At 46.1% G+C, this 16,906-nt stretch overlaps 1 protein-coding gene across 1 annotated transcript in view; it reads left to right on the forward strand.

The window, feature by feature from the left end:
• Nucleotides 1-16,906, forward strand: part of LOC105186507 (serine/arginine repetitive matrix protein 2) — a 123,811-nt gene that overhangs the window by 54,821 nt on the left and 52,084 nt on the right. The gene's annotated exons all lie outside the window — the stretch shown is intronic.

The raw sequence follows: 16,906 nt of genomic DNA on the forward strand, positions 1-16,906 counted from the left end.
TATTTTTTTTCAATGTGGTCGGATATTGGGACGTTTGAAATTTACGCATTCGCACCCTTGTTACACGTGGCTCTTTTATACCTCTGATTTTGCTCCAAAACATTTCTTATAATAATTTTCATTTTGCTCCTATTTGAAATTATTTGTTTTTTGAAAAAGTTCTGTTTCCTGTGTCTCCTGTGTGAGAAAGTGCGAATTTCCGAGCGAATAATCTGAAACACCGCGCGTTTTGTAATCCCATTTGTAGGTCACGTAATCCCTCGTGTGCAACCAGCCCCGCCGATTTGCCGAAGCGAACAAACAGCTCTGAAAAGCGCGACGTACACCCGACACGTGTAAAACGATAAAACTTCGCCCCGGGCGAGTGTGTCATTATCTCCGCGGATTAAACGAGCGCGAATACATCGATACCGCGAAAGGACTCTCGCCCGCATCGCGGCGATTAATCTTCGCATCCGCGGCACCGTCCGCACAAAGTGGCGGTCAAGGTCACGAAGTTCTCCGGGGTTTCGTGGGCGGGTTGGACGATTCTTCTTCTTCCTCCTCCTCCTCCTCCTCCTCCTCCTCCTCCTCCTCCCCTCCCTTCCCCTCCCCCTCCTCCTCCTCCTCCTCCTCCTCCTCCTCCTCCTCCTCTTCCTTCTGCGTTCCTCCCACGCGCTCATCCCTCGAGACGGCGACGAGATTGCCGCGCGTATATTTCCGCCGCGCCACGCCGCGCTGCGCTGCACACACGTGCGTTCACGTGCTCGCGCACACGTGGATGCACCGCGTGTGCGCGTGTGCGCGGCGACGCGCCGCGTAAGAATAACCTGTTGCTCGTCTGCGGCCGCACGGCTATTCTTTTCTTACGGCGGGGCCGGCGTCATAAACGGAGCAGCTTACGCGGAATGTACCGGGTGTCTCATGCCTCTCGCTCGCACGCCCTGGGTGCCCGAAAACGGTGTACGAATATTCCTACCTGCCCGATATATATATATATATATATATCTCTCTCTCGGCTTTATTATCAAGCAAATTATTATCTATTATTATTATCTAATTAAATTATTATAATAATAATATAAATATTATATTATATTATTATATTAATATTATTATATTATATATTAATATTATTATATTATTATAATAATATAAATTATTATTATCTATTATTATTATCTAAGCTTGCCAGTGTCAAGTTTAGATGTCGCGTTCCGTCAAGAGTCGGACTGTTCGTGTGACACTTTCAGCCAATCAACGTTATGCCAGGTTATGCCCGTCCGTCACCAAACTGAATTCTTCTTCGAAAAATATCTCTCACACCAATGGTATTCGTATTCGTTTCCTCTTCCACACAGTTGAAGACACAAATACCCGGCCAAAATTAAATTTACAAATTGATAACGCCTCACAGCAGAAATCATTATTACGGCACGTTACGGTGATCGTAATATCAAATATAAGCTCAAACGTCAAATTCACGTCACGTCACTTCACGTCCCGTCGCGTCCCGTTAACGTAAAGTTCATCGTAATCGCGCGCTAAAGGAGACAACGCCGAGGAAATGATCCCAGCGACCATTTTATGAACGAAATCTAGCATTGTGTACTGTGTTTGACTGTCGTATCTTTTGTGTTTGAGGAGCAGCGCGAGGATAAAAGAGACGTAGATTTTTACGAGCGGGAAGAGAAGAAGGTGTGCGAGAAGGTAAAGAGATATATATTCTCTTCTGGGAAATATCGCACAGGAGGATTTCAATCGAGGGGCGGCAGTTGTTCCGAGAGAGAAGCGTTCGGAGATATTATTTTGTTCTCCGCAGAAGTGTATTTAGCGTCTAATAGGAAGGCGCAAATTTCACGGGGATACCTTGTATAGAGCTAGCGGGCGAGAAGGAACGGAAAGAAGAGAGAGAGTGCGGGATGCATTTTCGTGCACGTACGCGTATCTTCATCCTTTACGACGTGTAGCGCGCATCGTGAACGCGCGAATATGATGTTGTATTTCAGCCTGTGCACGGAACTAAATACCTTGCAGGTGCCCCTTAATTTACCCAAGTCTCCCTTTGCTCTCGTTGGCGATGATTCGCCACTCTCTTTTCACACGCCCGACGTGAATGTGGCAGGTGCGAGGGGGAGCATCTTTCTCGGCTCCGTGTTAAATTAATACAAAGGACGCGGGACAGTTTCGTTATCTATCTCGCGTGTTAATCGAGGCTTACGGAGCCCTCCGGAAGCGAATTCAATTGCCCATCGACGGCTAATTTACAGGCGTGCCGGATAGATTCTGTTTGTTTTAGCTCCTTCTCCGGCCGCTGTTTCTGCGGGTACACCCTGTATATGCGATGGTATCGTACAATGCGCTCCAGACGCGCTTACGCGCTGCTGATAAAAACCCCATTTCACGGGGTTGCAATGTTAAAATGAGACTTCAAAATTTACCCGCGCGTTTCATCGTCGTGTATTCGCGATTCCGCATTGCGGGATCCAGCGCGCTCGGCCGATCTGTTGTTGCATTACCGCGTGTCTTGCGCGTTCTGTTTTTACGTGGGTTTTCTGCGGGGGATATTTCGCAGCGCGGAGAGGCTGCGAAATAGTAAATTGGTGCGACCGCAACGGGGGGGGGGGGGGGGCAACCGCAATCGATCGAGCCCCGCGTGTGGAGCGTGTGGAGCCCGATGAATCCATTAATTCATCCGCGCAAAAACACTCGGCTCATTCGTATTCGCGATACGATGCGCCACACGTTTAGGTCCGTTACAAAAACTTACTTCCAACGCAATATCATTGCGGAAGCAGCGAGGGAGAGTGAGAGGGAGATAGGGCAAGAGGCGGGCATGGCGCTACCTGACAACTTGGTGTCGAGGATTTTGCAAAAATATTCGTCACGTCAAGTACTAAAAGCTCACGAAAGATAAAGCTCTTCCTGTCGAAGGCTCAAGATCCGTAAAGCAAAACTGCCGCTAATCACCGTGGAGGATGTTGAAGGGTTCGAAACTGCGTCAACGTCCCCACCTCGCAAGGAAACTCTCAGGTCGGGTTTCGACTCCCCGCCGAAGGAGATTACAGCGTCGATGTTTGATAAACCGAACTGACGAGAAATCCGACTATAAGATCGCGCACACGTGTGTGCGCCTTTCCAAGTTCATTCAGTCATTTTTCCCAAATTTCTCGCCGCGCCGACAGTTCTCCGCGGGGAAGGAAGGATCGCTCTGCGACAGGAGATTAAGACCGTCCTTTTTCGAATCGCTGACATCTGCCGGAGGTGTTCACAAAGGAGCGATCCGCCGATCGGGCGAACAACGGCGCGCCCTTACGGAATCGATCCTATCCTTCGATAAGAATCGGCTTTTCGAAAAGCCGAGAAAGCTGATATCCGTAAAAACGAGGACGACTCGCTCGTCGGCCGTCCTTTTCCGCCTGTTTAGGGACCAGAAGGCTGTTTACGTGCCTGCAACGTCTCGTCGTGTTGCATCAGGGCGCAGCGGCCTGCAGCCACCTATTGTCTATCTGGTTAACATCGGTTTACACGACGACCTCCGACCCTTCCATTGTATGTTGCGGTTTCATTATTAGGTCGCGGCATCTGCGAGGAGAATCGTCGAATTGCGTCGCTCTGGCACCTGGATTGTCTCGAATTTCCTGCTTACGCGCGTAAAGGTACGAAACAGCGACTCAAGTAGAGTGCTCAAGGCAAAGGACGACGAGTAGAAGATTCGAATAAAAATCTACAGTGCGCGTTAGTATGGAAATACCTAGTTAGGCTGTTAAACCTAGTCGAGACTGCTGATATTTCTTGTAAAAATGCAAGAAGATAATTTGAAGAAGATAACTTGAGTATGTTATGCACCCAAAAAAAAGTAGTTTCAGAACAAGCGGAATCATGTAAATTCTTAGAGGATTTTACTCTTATATATGGCCTCAAGAGGATTCTTCTGAGATTAAGAGGAAAATATTATAAACATTATTCTTAAAGTTAGAGAGATATGATTAGAGGGTTATATGTAATATATGTAATGCAAATCTTATTGATTTTAATATAAATTTCCTCTTATACACAGATGATTTAATCTTTTTCTAAGAGGATTATTATTTATTCTTACTTTATTCTCACTGGGTTATACTAATCAATTTGAAAAAATTATTATAACGTATAGCGAAAAGTAATATATATATATATATATATATATATATGGTCGTACTTCTGGCTCCAGTTTTACAATAAGTAGACACTAATGAAATAAGATCATCATAACAAATAAATTTCCAATGAAAATTTTGTTATGGAGTTCATAGCTACAAAGATGTTCGTCATAACCAATTTGTATAAAAGGATAGTTAAAAGGAAGAATATATTGTTCAACCTGTCGCAATAGATTGTAAACTATATTTGATTAAATATAGGTAAATTATCTTCGTTATATGTTACTGCAACACACATACCTCTTTTAAAAAGCGTTCCAAATATTTTGAACCATGAGCATACGGTAATCTTCTCGTTCATGTTTGGAGGTATTTGGAACATGACTGAAGGAAAGAAGCCGACATTCAAATCCACATATTCCTCTTTATATAAGAGGAAAAGTAATTGATATAAGAGGAAAACAGTCAGAATAATATCTAATAAATTTTCGACGAATGCTTCACTTTAATCGCTTTATCGAAGGAGGAATCCTTTTTCTGTAAAAGGCTTCGCTTAGAATATGAGACTGTGGGAGAAATCACTTTACAAATAAAATATCTTTTTTAGGTGTATGTTATGAGAAATGTAAGAAACTCCATGCTTCACGTTCTGCATCGAAAATTGAGACGATTCCTCGTACGTTCGAATTAAAAAAATTTAAGAGAGCGTCCGTTTTTCCTGGAGTCCGTTTTGCTCGAGGCTCGTCCACCGCGAGTCGAGGAGCATCGTGTCGCGATCGCCGCTCGCTATCAGCAGGCACGTTGGCCACGTCGCGTTCCCGTCAAAAACCACGTTTCTACCGAAATTTACGGCCCGATCTGTCCTTCGACCATGTAATCGAAACAAAACCGGTCTTCGTGCCAGCATCGTCCTTTGACGCGATAAGGCAGGAGACGTGCACGGCGTGTCGGCGCCGCGCCGGTAGCGAGGCATATCGAGGCATGGTGTAATAAAAGTGTGAACAATCGTCGCGTTATTACGGCCAAAGCTTCCTCGCGAAATGAAGCGTTTTACTGGCAAAAAAAACGCAACATCGAAATCTGGTTAAGCCGCGCGAGGCTCAGGCCGAGAGGCAAATCCCGGTGAATCTCTCCGTCGCGCCGATCATTTCGGAATCATTTCATCTGCCGAAACCGAAATACGATCCTCGGGAATTACCGCGAGCGCGATAATATTTACGAGTCCTCTGAGAACAAGGAAGCGAGAGGAATTCCCGCTCAATCCCGAGTGAATTTCACAGAGACCAAAATTCAAAGCTCAATTCACCGACACACTCGACGCTGGAAAGTACACCGCGGTGCTCGCCGCATAAAAGAGGCAAAATTAATAAAACACGTCATTATCGAAACTAAAGTGTCTCGAGTAACACCTGCAATTTTTAACGAGCTGCTGCAGCGGCCATCGTACGAACAAATTTCTCCCGCCGGCCTGACTTTTTCCTCGCTTTTCCGCGATGATAAGTCACACCTTGCATTGTGTCGTATTACCGCCAGCTTTTTGCCTTTATACAAATACTGGAAAATCGGCGCGCTCACAATGTGCTAATGGCGCACTTCGAAAAACCCGTTACCGTTCGCTCGCGTCTATCCGAGTCGCCGCTCGATATCCGCCCTCGATAGATCAACCTAATAAATTACCGATCGATTAGACAGCGTGAATTGAATTTCTCCCCGACGGTGAACATCAAAGCCATCTCTTCCTTTCTCTGCCCACCCCTCTCGTGCGGCTACGCGGCTACGAGAGTGCGGCTCGTTTTGTGCGAGCGCGAACGCGCTTCTCAATTATTCACGCATAAATCAAGGCAGCTACCCCTCGTTCGTTCGGTCGATCGCGTCGCGTCGCGTCGCGTCGTGAGCCGAGAGAGCGAGAGTCAATTAATCGCGGGCTCGCGATTACGGCCTGGTGGCGGCGGTTTTTCAGCGTAATCAGGTATCCTCGGCGCGCAGACGGCTATAATTAATAATCCCGGAAAAATCGACGCCCACCGCAGATTGCGATTGATCGAACGAGCCGTCAGCCGAGCTCTCGGACACGCGTCTCCCGCGTTTCGCGATCTTCGATCCGTGATACCCCGGCCGGAACTAAAGGGATTATCGATGCACGCATCGTGCGCGATAACCGTCTCGTCTATTAATTTCCCGAACCGATTGGAGGGACTTCGCGCTGGGCTGGCTCTCCCTCTCCCTCTCCCTGTCTCGCCGCTTGCTCGCTACGGCCGGGTATCTCTACCTCTGGGAGCGGAGGACAAAAGGAAAGCGGGGAAAATGGCTCTATCGCGGCACAACTTGTTCTTGCGCACGTCGCTATTCCAATGTCGATGTCGTAGTCGTCGCTGCCGCCGCCGCCGCCGCCGCCGCCGCCGTTGCTGCTGCTGCTGCTGCTGCCAGCTTGTCCCGAGGTTTTTACGGAAGAGAGAAACGACGGGCGCAACGCGCCGTTTCTCCCTGATTTTATGACTCTTCGACGACCATTAACCCCTATCTTATACCTGAACCTGTCTACAGCGTGTCCCGCCGGCCGAGGCACGGCCGAGTGCCGACCGACAGGTGATCCGGCTTATTTATTTTACATTGAGACTCGCGTCGATTTATCTCTGGTAGTATCTCGCCAGGCGTAAACGGGGTTCATTTTAACGGAGCGCGCCGGCAAATTGATCGGAGCTATTCGGAATTAAGTATCAACTTTCACTTAAACGTCAAAATAGCCTCTGATAAGATAGAAATCAGTCTCTCGAGCTTTCAGCGGCGGTTTAGGTATTCCATTTGAACACACACATAATCAAGACTCCCGTACACTTACGTGTACACTTACGTGTGGGATTAACAGGGGAGAGATGAAATTTCGCTGCGACGATCGACGCGAGTGAATTTCGATCTTTTATTCCTCGGCAATGTTTCTTCCCCTTGGAAGTGTCGACTCGAATATTTCAGCCCGAAATATCTCACGACGAAGGCGAAGCTCCGCCGGCGGGAGGTGATTTTTATAGTCGCCATTTTCGGCCTGTCGCGGGACGTCCCATGAAGTCTGAATTACCGCTCAAGGACTCGGGGGATGCGTTAATTAAAAATCTATTAGCCGGTAACATTCTCAAAGAAGAGCTCGACGTGGTTTACAGACGCCGAGGCTCGAAACGGATCGAAAAAGACGTCAGTTAGGCTTTAGGAAGGCGTACAGCACACGCCCACAAGATGTTCCCCTCCGCCTCCCGACACGGGAAGGCAATTCCAGTCGGACAGTAAACTACGATAATGAAGTGCGCATGCACGGGCACGTCGTTTACGTACATTATCGCCACGAGCGTTTGAGGTTGTGTCTCTAGGACAATACGCGCTTGTTTCCCGTTGCTGTTTCGCTATCGACCGACGTGTCACTCAATTTCGTCACAGTAACGTCACATCAGTGAGTCCATTTATATTCATCGTGACTTGGCAAACCGCGGACGCTACGGTAATCAACATTTTGTTGCCCAGCAAAATGCCGCCTCGAAACTTGCCACGCTTAAATTTGGATATTCTTGCGCGAAATATGCGGCTTACATTTCAGTCATTTTTATCGAGGAATACAAGTCGCGTAAAATCGATTATTAAGTGGAAAATATACGCTGAGGGAAAGACTTCTCTTGTCACAACAAACGAACATTTGCTCTTTGCAATAATAAACAAACGCAACAAATCATTTTTCGTCATTCGTAACGAATATGCATTGCTGGAGATGCAATATATTTGTAAAATTGTTAATTAAATCATTCGATACGCCCAAAGAAGTATTCTATTTGTAAAGTGATTTTTCCCATAGTATAATCTATTGCAAGAAGTTAAATAATATATATTCTTTCTTTTAACTATGTTTCATATTCAATTGGTTATGACGAACATCTTTGTCGCTATAAAGTCCATAACAAAACTGATTGGAAATTTACTTTTGGGATTACTTTAATTGGGAATTACTTTTCGCTATACATTGTAATAATTTTTTCAAATTAACTAGTATAACCAGTAAGAATAAATAATAATTCTGTTAAAAAAAGATTGAATAATCTGTGTATAAGAGATGTAAGAGAAAATTTATATTAAAATCAATAAGATTTGTATTATACATATAACATATCATCCCTCTAACTTTAAAAATAATATGTTTATAATATTTTCTTCTTAATCTTAGAGGAATCCTCTTAAGGCCATATACAGAGTGTCCCATTTTAAAGGACCCACTCAAATATCTCAGAAACACTGCGTTAAATTGAAAAATGCAAAAGTTGTTTAGCTTGAAGGGGGACATAGGACAGCGATAGCATTTTGTTTATAGATGGCTCCATTTTCGAGATATTTACTGATTATTAATTTTCTTAAATGGAAATCCAAATTTTTTATTACATCATCTTTTTCCACCAATTAATTTGAACAACGTTTGTCTGAAACATTTTTTTACTTGCTTAATATATTTTGAGATATTTAAGGAAAACTTGGTAACTTTTCCAACATTTACTTTACGATATCTCGCTAACTATTCGTCGAAAGAAAAAATAGTATTAGACTTTTTTACTTTATTTACTATCAAGAATATACTACTATAATAGTGCCCTAACTTTTATTAATTTAATAATTTTGAAATTTCCAAAGGTCGATAAGTTTGCTTATAGAAACAAAGTGCTATCGCTGTCTTGTGTCTCCCTTCAAGCCAAACAACTTTGTCTTACGCATTTGTCGATTTAACGCAGTGTTTCTGAGATATTTGAGTGGGTCCTTTAAAATGGGACACCCTGTATAAGAATAAAATTTTAAATTTTAAAACTTTAAAATTTAGATGACTCCGCTCGTTCTAAGATTACTTTTTTTTGGGTGTACGCGATCAAATATTTGACATTATTGTCTGGACATGATCATTTTCTCCAGTGAAAATCGCAAGTCGCACCGATCGCGCTCCAGTGATCCTCCGAATTTCCGCCAACTTCGCGAGCTCATCGGAATTACTTTGCAAGTCTTACGCCATAATAAATCACTCGTTATAGCCGGCGCAATGATGCGCGCCTGAACAATGTAAAAGATGCAAATGACGTTCCTCAGCGGCGTTCCTCATACGAGCTGAGAATGTCGTCGGTTAAACGTCACCAAAGAGCGTTTCTTCCAAGTGCGCTTCTTCGTCTTGTAAAGAGCCGCCGCGGCCGCTCACGCAGGAGTATAAACTGTGTTAGCGAAAGCGTGTATTTACGGCGCATCACATAACGAGCGCTTCGAGATTCAACGAAAACAATAAATTTCCTCGCACGCACATTTAGCGTCGTTATCCGCGGCAAGCCTGCCTCCGGCACAATGAAGCAATTATTCGCAGTATATGAAGCTATACCTCAATATGTAAATATGTAAATATGTAAATCTTCTTAATAATGGTCGGTAATAAACCGCCCGCAACGTACACGGCGCATCACGTTTCGACTGTGCATGCGAGATCAGCGAGTGTTGAGCTAACGTTACCGAGAATTTAAGCAATTATTTATAATTAAGCTATCCAGAGCCGTTTCTCCCCTTCCTAGCTTTCTTACGCTCGGAGCAAAAAATTATTTTTTAAAGCGAAAGATAGCAACAAGTGCTCGGCAAATAATTCGGCCTAGATTAGCTCAACACACCTGTTGCACCGTGTGCCATTTAGTCCTTCATTCCTCGTTCAATTGATTTATCTCTCCTAATAAGGATTTCGTCTAAAAAGGAGTGAGGATGATACGTTCCCGAAACCGTAATTTCCGTTCGTCAATTAATCTTACTCACTGACTTGACTCGTTGATTCATCCTTCTCTCTGACAATTCTTTTAATTTTCAAATTGTTCGACGATCGCGTTTCAAATTTCCCGAGATTCCGATTCAACAAACTATCCACATGTGGTATCGCGATGTTACAGTTAGAAAAAGGAATATTTCCTCGCGTTAGAGAGTCCTCGCAAAAGTGTACCTCCGCTGAGATTCGCATGCGTAGCCTTGAGCGAATGTGTGGATAGGCAACCTGCTATGATTCTCCATTATGATAAATTGGGCCATGTTCCGAAGGCGCATGTAGACGCATTCTGAATAGCCGCCATTATCGACTCTTTGAACGACCTGCTATTATGTCCTGTGACTAATAGAGTCACGATAAATCGATGGATGAAAAAGGCCAAATCGTCCGACTGCCGTTGGCATTGAATTAAAATCGGACGACGGTACATGTATATATATATATATATATATATATATATATATATATATATATACGCGTGCGCGCGCGCGCGAGGGAGAGAGCGAGAGAGAGAGAGAGAGAGAGAGAGAGGGGGGGAAGGAGGAGGAAAGAAAGGAGAAAAAGAGCTGTATAATACTTCTCTTCCTTACAATCAACTATTTTTTATATATCGATATAAATGATTATCATTACGGATGCGTGCGATGCGATGCGATGCGCGACGACATTAAAATATTACGTGCGCAGATGCGCTAGAATGTCTTCGCTTGCGCCAACAACGTGCGCGCACACGTCGAAAAGCAAAACTCGTTACCGACGATCGTCAGGCGCAATCTACTTTTCGATGAGCAATCTAATAAGCCGGAAACGACACCGCATTCGCGGCATTAAACGTGTCGTTCGGTGTGCAACGTGCAATTAGACGTCGAAAGTATAACGTCCGTTTCCTCGTTCGCTCGTGTTGCACTTTCCGCGATCGTCGATCCCGCGATCAGCGATGCGGCCGACCGCTAGGGTTTGCGGGCACCGATTAGAAACTTTATAATAAATAATGCTCTCACGACTTGTACGTTATTTTTGCACCACCGGTGTGTATTTTTCTCTCTGGCGGAGAACGACGCACGCGCTCGCGTGCGACTCACACACACACACACACGCGCGCGCGCGCGCGCGCATGTATATATAGACACAGGCGAATACTCTTCGAGGATTCAACGCATTCGATAACTCGGTTGATTTGTTAGCTTGTCAATTCGCCCACACGACGCGTTGTTCTTCCGCGGAGACCGTCGTCGCGCCGTTGCCTCTCGACATGCATCTAACCCCGATCAAATTTTTGCGGACCGAACGCACTCCACCTACACGCGCGGTCATTCGCCTAATCATTCAGCGGAAGGTCAAGTGTCATGGGACATTTTTGCACTTGACGCGAATTTATAAACGCCATTAATTCTCGATGTAGTAAAGTGAATTTTGGATTCGCCCAGAAACGGCGGTGCCCGACTAGAAATTTTGACAGGTTTGACAGGTTCGCCTAACATTGATAAGGACCTAATAGGGTAAAAGAAAGATAATCCCAAGTAAGTCAGTCCTTATAATGTACCTAACGACAAATGAGTAAGGAAGACCTTTATAAGGTTATAATGATTGGGTCCACATTAGAACCTTAATGTACCAACCTAGTGTATGATATAATATTCATTAGCGGTTCAGTTAATCAGGTCCTTGTCGGGATCTTATTCATTGTACCTAATATGATTTGCATCATCAAGTTTTGACAAAACAATTTTCGGGTGTTATTTCCAAATATAAAGATGTTCGCATTGAAAAAACACTTCAGATCACTTGAGTATATTTGTAAAATGCTATAGAAACTATCCTTCTTTTAGCAGTCAATAAATAGTTGTAAAATAACGTGACATGCAACTTTTCACTTTAACACTACTTTATGTCTTGTCACCTTGTGATACTTAATGATCTTGTATGATATTCATTTTATGTTTCTTCTCCGAACATTTTCCGAAACATTTTACAAGTGTGCTCTAGCGATCTAAAATATTATTTCATGCAAATATCTTTTTATTTGGAAATGAGATGAAAGAATTCTCAGCGTGTCATTTCTTATTTCTAATGTCATCATCCAATACAGCCGCGACGAGTAATCAGGAGCCATAATTTGGAAAAAAAAAAAAAAAAACATAATAAGGATTCCATAAGGTAACTCAATAAGGACCTGACTATGAATCCTTACCAAGGTCCTGATATTCACGCTGCGTTACATGACTTACCAGGACCCGATAGTATTACCTTACTGGGACCTGATGTCCAAATGAGGTTAACCTGATCAGGATCATGGCATAAATTTCTAGTCGGGTGAGACTCTCGGAGGGGGAAACGCTGCGGACAATTCGTCTTTTTGAAATACGAACTCTCCGATCGCGAGAGCACGAGATGGAAGATTAAGATCGCGATGTCTCGCGTACGACTGTCGCGTGAGAAGAAAAAAAAAAAAAAAGGAAAAAGAGGAAAAAGAAAAGCAATTCGTCCAGAGCGAGCGCCACGTTCACCGCCGCCTACGCTCGCGGCTCGAGTGGAAGGTGCCGCGTGCAGCCCGTGTCGCTTGTTGAACGCTCGAACGTGCATACATCATTTCTCAAATCTCCCGGCGGTATGTCGAAAGCGTAACTCGTGTACATGGCGGAGGGGCGACCCGGGGAATACGCGCGCGCGCGCGCGCGGCTCGCTCATAAATCAGCGACGCACAAAAGATCGCCGGCCGTCGGCGCGACGTGCGCAAACTGCGCCCATCGATTATTCCGATAACGTCATAATCCACGGCGAGCGCGTTTCGCACTCCCGTGGCCGTGGCTTTTCAATCCCGCCTGCGTTATTCACGGCCTTTTCCGCGTATTATGACAAAGCTAAGTGATATACGCCGTCGACTTTTGCCTTCTCGTTCACTCGGCTCGCCCGCCACCGACTGAACGCCAAGGGGGGAAACGCCAAGGTGGCGCGGAAGTCGGCCGCGATCGCTCGCGAAGATCGCGACGGTCGAGCATCACCGATGGAAAAAGAAACTATCGTGTCGTCGAGGGACGAATGAGGCCATCTATATTCTCGTTGGTTGCTCCGGGAATATACCGGAGACATATATTAGTCGTTTATATCTTAATCGCCCGCTAAGGATAAGCGCGCAAGATCATGCGGTGCGCCTATCGACGGCGGAGATCGAGCGTTTTCATCACTTCGTCATCTCGACGGCGGGATCTCGTTGCGTCCATCAGCGATCGTCACGTGACGCTATTTCGCTGCCGCCGGCTCAATTAACGAAGTCAGACCCCGACCGGCCAGACCTGTCCGAGTAATCGCTCGTCTTCGGTTTCACGGTCGCGGTCGCTGGACCTCACTTCGCGATAATCCTCCGCAGCTTCCTCCCCAACACCTCGGCGGCTCTGGGGTCTCTTTCCTCCCTCGGGAGCGCGCAGAGCGAGAGACACGAATAATAAGCGAACGCCGCCATGTGTCATAAGGTGGCCGACGCGTTGCCGCTGATACGTCACCTAAATCAGCGTTTATTACCGGGCCCAGCCCCGTTAACGGCGGGCCCACTTTCGAGAGGCATCGCCTCGACCGTGCCAAGGACTCCGCGACCTCCCGAGCCTCTTTCACCGTCGTCGTCCGCTGCTGCTGCCGCAGCCAGTGGCGGCTTTCCCGATGGACTCGCTTGGATGTGACGAAACCGCTGGGGGGAAAGTCTGCTTGCGCGAAAAACTGCTCTCTCTCTCTCTCTTTCACACAGGTGTCTCGCTCATCAGCGGTTTCTTTACGTGCTCTTGATGTTGTTCTCGCGAGATTTGCGCGCATCGATTTTACGTTCGGGGGGGGGGGTTTATTAGGGGTGTCGGAAGGTCCTTTCGTTTTTCCGCGCTCTTTACTTGGTTGTCGGCCAAACACTGCCGCCATCTTCCAAGCGTAAGTTCGATCTTGATGAAAGATGATATGCGCAATAAAGAAACGTTGTTGACTAACCTTTAAATTAATTCTGGATTAAAATTAAGATCCCGCGCGGTGATAACCACGAAATTGAAGGCTTTAAAATACCAAGAGACTTTCCGGTATCCCTAAGCTCGACTTGAGAGCGATTCTTTGGGTGTTGGTCAGGCTGCCGGATCTGGGGCCTCGTATTCGGCGAACCCGACACTGTCACCAGGCCAAGCCGGCCCCCGTGACCGCGTGCGTCCCCTCCGCGGCTGCTCCCTTCTCGCCTGTTGGCCTCTCCCGCCGACACCGAGACATCGGCAGCATCCTTTTTGTCTTTTCGGCGTTATTAGTCTTGGCCGGGCGTCAAGACCGCCTGCGGCGCCTCAGATCCGTATACCCACCGTTTTCAAGGAAGGAATAAGATGTCTGGAATTTTTATAGATCCCAGCGACCCGAGCGGCGGCGCGGCGGCGCTCCTCCTACGACTTATGGCATTTCGATGCCGCGGCTCGATCGATTTACATATATCGCGGGGGGAGCGGCGCGGGATTAACCAAGCGCGGCTTGGTCCCCCATTTAGCGGTACAAATTGGTCCATCGAGACGAGTACCGCGGGATATTATTCGTTTCGTCCGAGGCTGGCTACCTACCGCGCGCGACAAGTACCAGGAAATCTCACGAGGGATTAGCGAGGTCGTAAAAAATTGCTTAGCGAGGGCACTCACCGCTCCTCGCGAAGCAGCGGACCCGAAGAAGCGATGGGACTCGAAGCGACGCAATTCGATTCTGATGAAAGCATAAGGAAACAGGTTAGATCGGAATCGGTCGGAAATGATTTATCTGGTCCTTCCTTTCCGGAGATCGCGACGGAACGCTCGCCGTGGATACGTCGGATTCTATATTAAGCCGGGCATATCTTAATCTGCGCGAGATCACGCGCTTAGCATCTCGTTCAATGACCGATGAATGGGACGAACAAGCGAGGGAGCGGCGTGTTTTGATAAATAAATGCGACGACGGCGCACGCTTGACGTTTCCCGGTAGCTAGGCGCGCGCGTTGTTCTAACCGCATTTACGTTCGAACGCCAGCAGCGATGTTATTCATTACGCTAGCAAATACCGAACGGTGGCTGCTTGTTCCCTCGTATAAACACGGGTATGTAAATACGCGCGATTGATCACGGTCACGGGCCCCGCGTTGTGCAATTAAAACCGTTACCTGTAGCTGCTCTATCGGCCAAAGATAATAAATGCGCGGACTTTTCTAAGGATTTATCGCTGACAGTTCATGCCCGTAATATCGCGACACGGCGTGTGCTCGTCCCAACGACCGCGCTCGCAACAATCTATTCTATCTCCATTAAGATCCTGTTAAATTTGAATATTTACACACCGGAAGATGTACGTTAGAAACGGTTACATTCGCAACGCGTCACGACGCGATATACGATGAGTAATAGCGTCGGAGCCGGCGATAACGCGAGAGACGGACGACGAAAGGAGCCGAGGACTGTAAAAGTGCCAATATATAATTTTCGTGGTCTACATAATAATAATAATCGCGAGATAAAAGACGCAGCTTTCGACGAATCCATCGCGATCGCGCCGATAAATGCGGAAAGACAGCGATGCGTATTGAGGTAAACATCCCAATGGCCGGACACGTCCTAGTATCCGACCACTTTGCAAAAAAGATACGTATTTACTATTTATTTTAACAATAATGAATGAAAGTAATAATAATTATTGTAAAAACAAACTCCAACATTTACGATTTACGGATAAAAGAGATATCCAATTTAATACTTTTGTGATAAAATAAAAATTAATTAAATAAGTATGCACCTATGGTTTGGCAAAATAATGGTCAATCGTTCATAAAGAGATTCATTAAGAAATAGCATCTATATTTATATTATTCCCCATTAGCACATATTAATTTTCTAATTGCGGTCAGACACTGAGGCAAATATATCCGAACATTGGGCCACAACCTATTTCAACTGTCCGGTCAATGGTATATTAATGCGCTTCGTTACTTGTGTAAATCTTTCATTAACAATACATAGATATATATATACACTGGTTTAAGTCATTTTTCTCTACTTAAGGTTAAAACTTAAAGTTTTAAGTTTTCGAATAAATGCAAATATTTATATCAAAACTATTCTTAATATTATATATTGTATTTTTTGCGACGGTTACTGGTATACATTTATCTTACGGTAGACGAGACAAGGACAAACAAAATGAAGTGTAATGAATGGAGTAACGCACACGGCGGCAGTGACGTCTAAAGGGAAGCGGGACAACAAGGTGAGGGCAGATGGTTGCGAAAGTCAATTATAGAAGTGACGTGAATGCGTCTAACGCGGGATTTAGGGAACGGGCGACGTCCGGAAAAGAAGCCACCCTCCGCTGGCCTCCGCGTGCTGAGAAGCCACCCCGATTGCTCGCTTTACGTAACGCGAGAACGCGCCGCTTCTGCCGGTGTCAGCCGGCAGAGAGTTAGAACGGAGCGCGCCCATTCAGCGACGCAAATTACTCGTAAAGTGCGTACATTAAGCGCACCGCAGTCGCGACTCGCGGCACCTTTGAACCCTGGCAATGGCAACCCGCTGAGAAACTACTCTAAAAAAGGAGCGCTCGCGCGCTCACCCTGAGAGGAGACAATTGTTGAGCTGTTCTTCCGCCTGCTCTGCTGCTCTCTTCTTCCCTCCTTCGCATTTTCCGCATTTTTACTTGCATTTTCTCTCCTACTCCCTCTCTCTCTCTCTCTCTCTCTTTGGTATTCTCTTGCCCGACAACACCCGAGTATTCCAGGATACTCGAGGATCGTGCGATTTACATAAGGAGGGGTACGCGCGCCGCTGTTGTTCCTATAGGCGCCTCCACCCCGACGAAGAGTTATGCCGCATGGTGGCCATTTAGCGGCACAAATTACTCGAGCAAAGAGACCACGAACGACGATTTATCACCGAACGGGCTGCCGCGGTGTACCGCATACCGTTTCTCTGCGCCTTTGTGTGTCATTTTGCCTTCGCCCAGTCTCGGCCCT

The sequence above is a fragment of the Harpegnathos saltator genome, unplaced genomic scaffold, assembly GCF_003227715.2.
Source record: "Harpegnathos saltator strain DR-91 unplaced genomic scaffold, Hsal_v8.6 scaffold202, whole genome shotgun sequence".
Taxonomy (NCBI): Eukaryota; Metazoa; Arthropoda; class Insecta; order Hymenoptera; family Formicidae; genus Harpegnathos; species Harpegnathos saltator.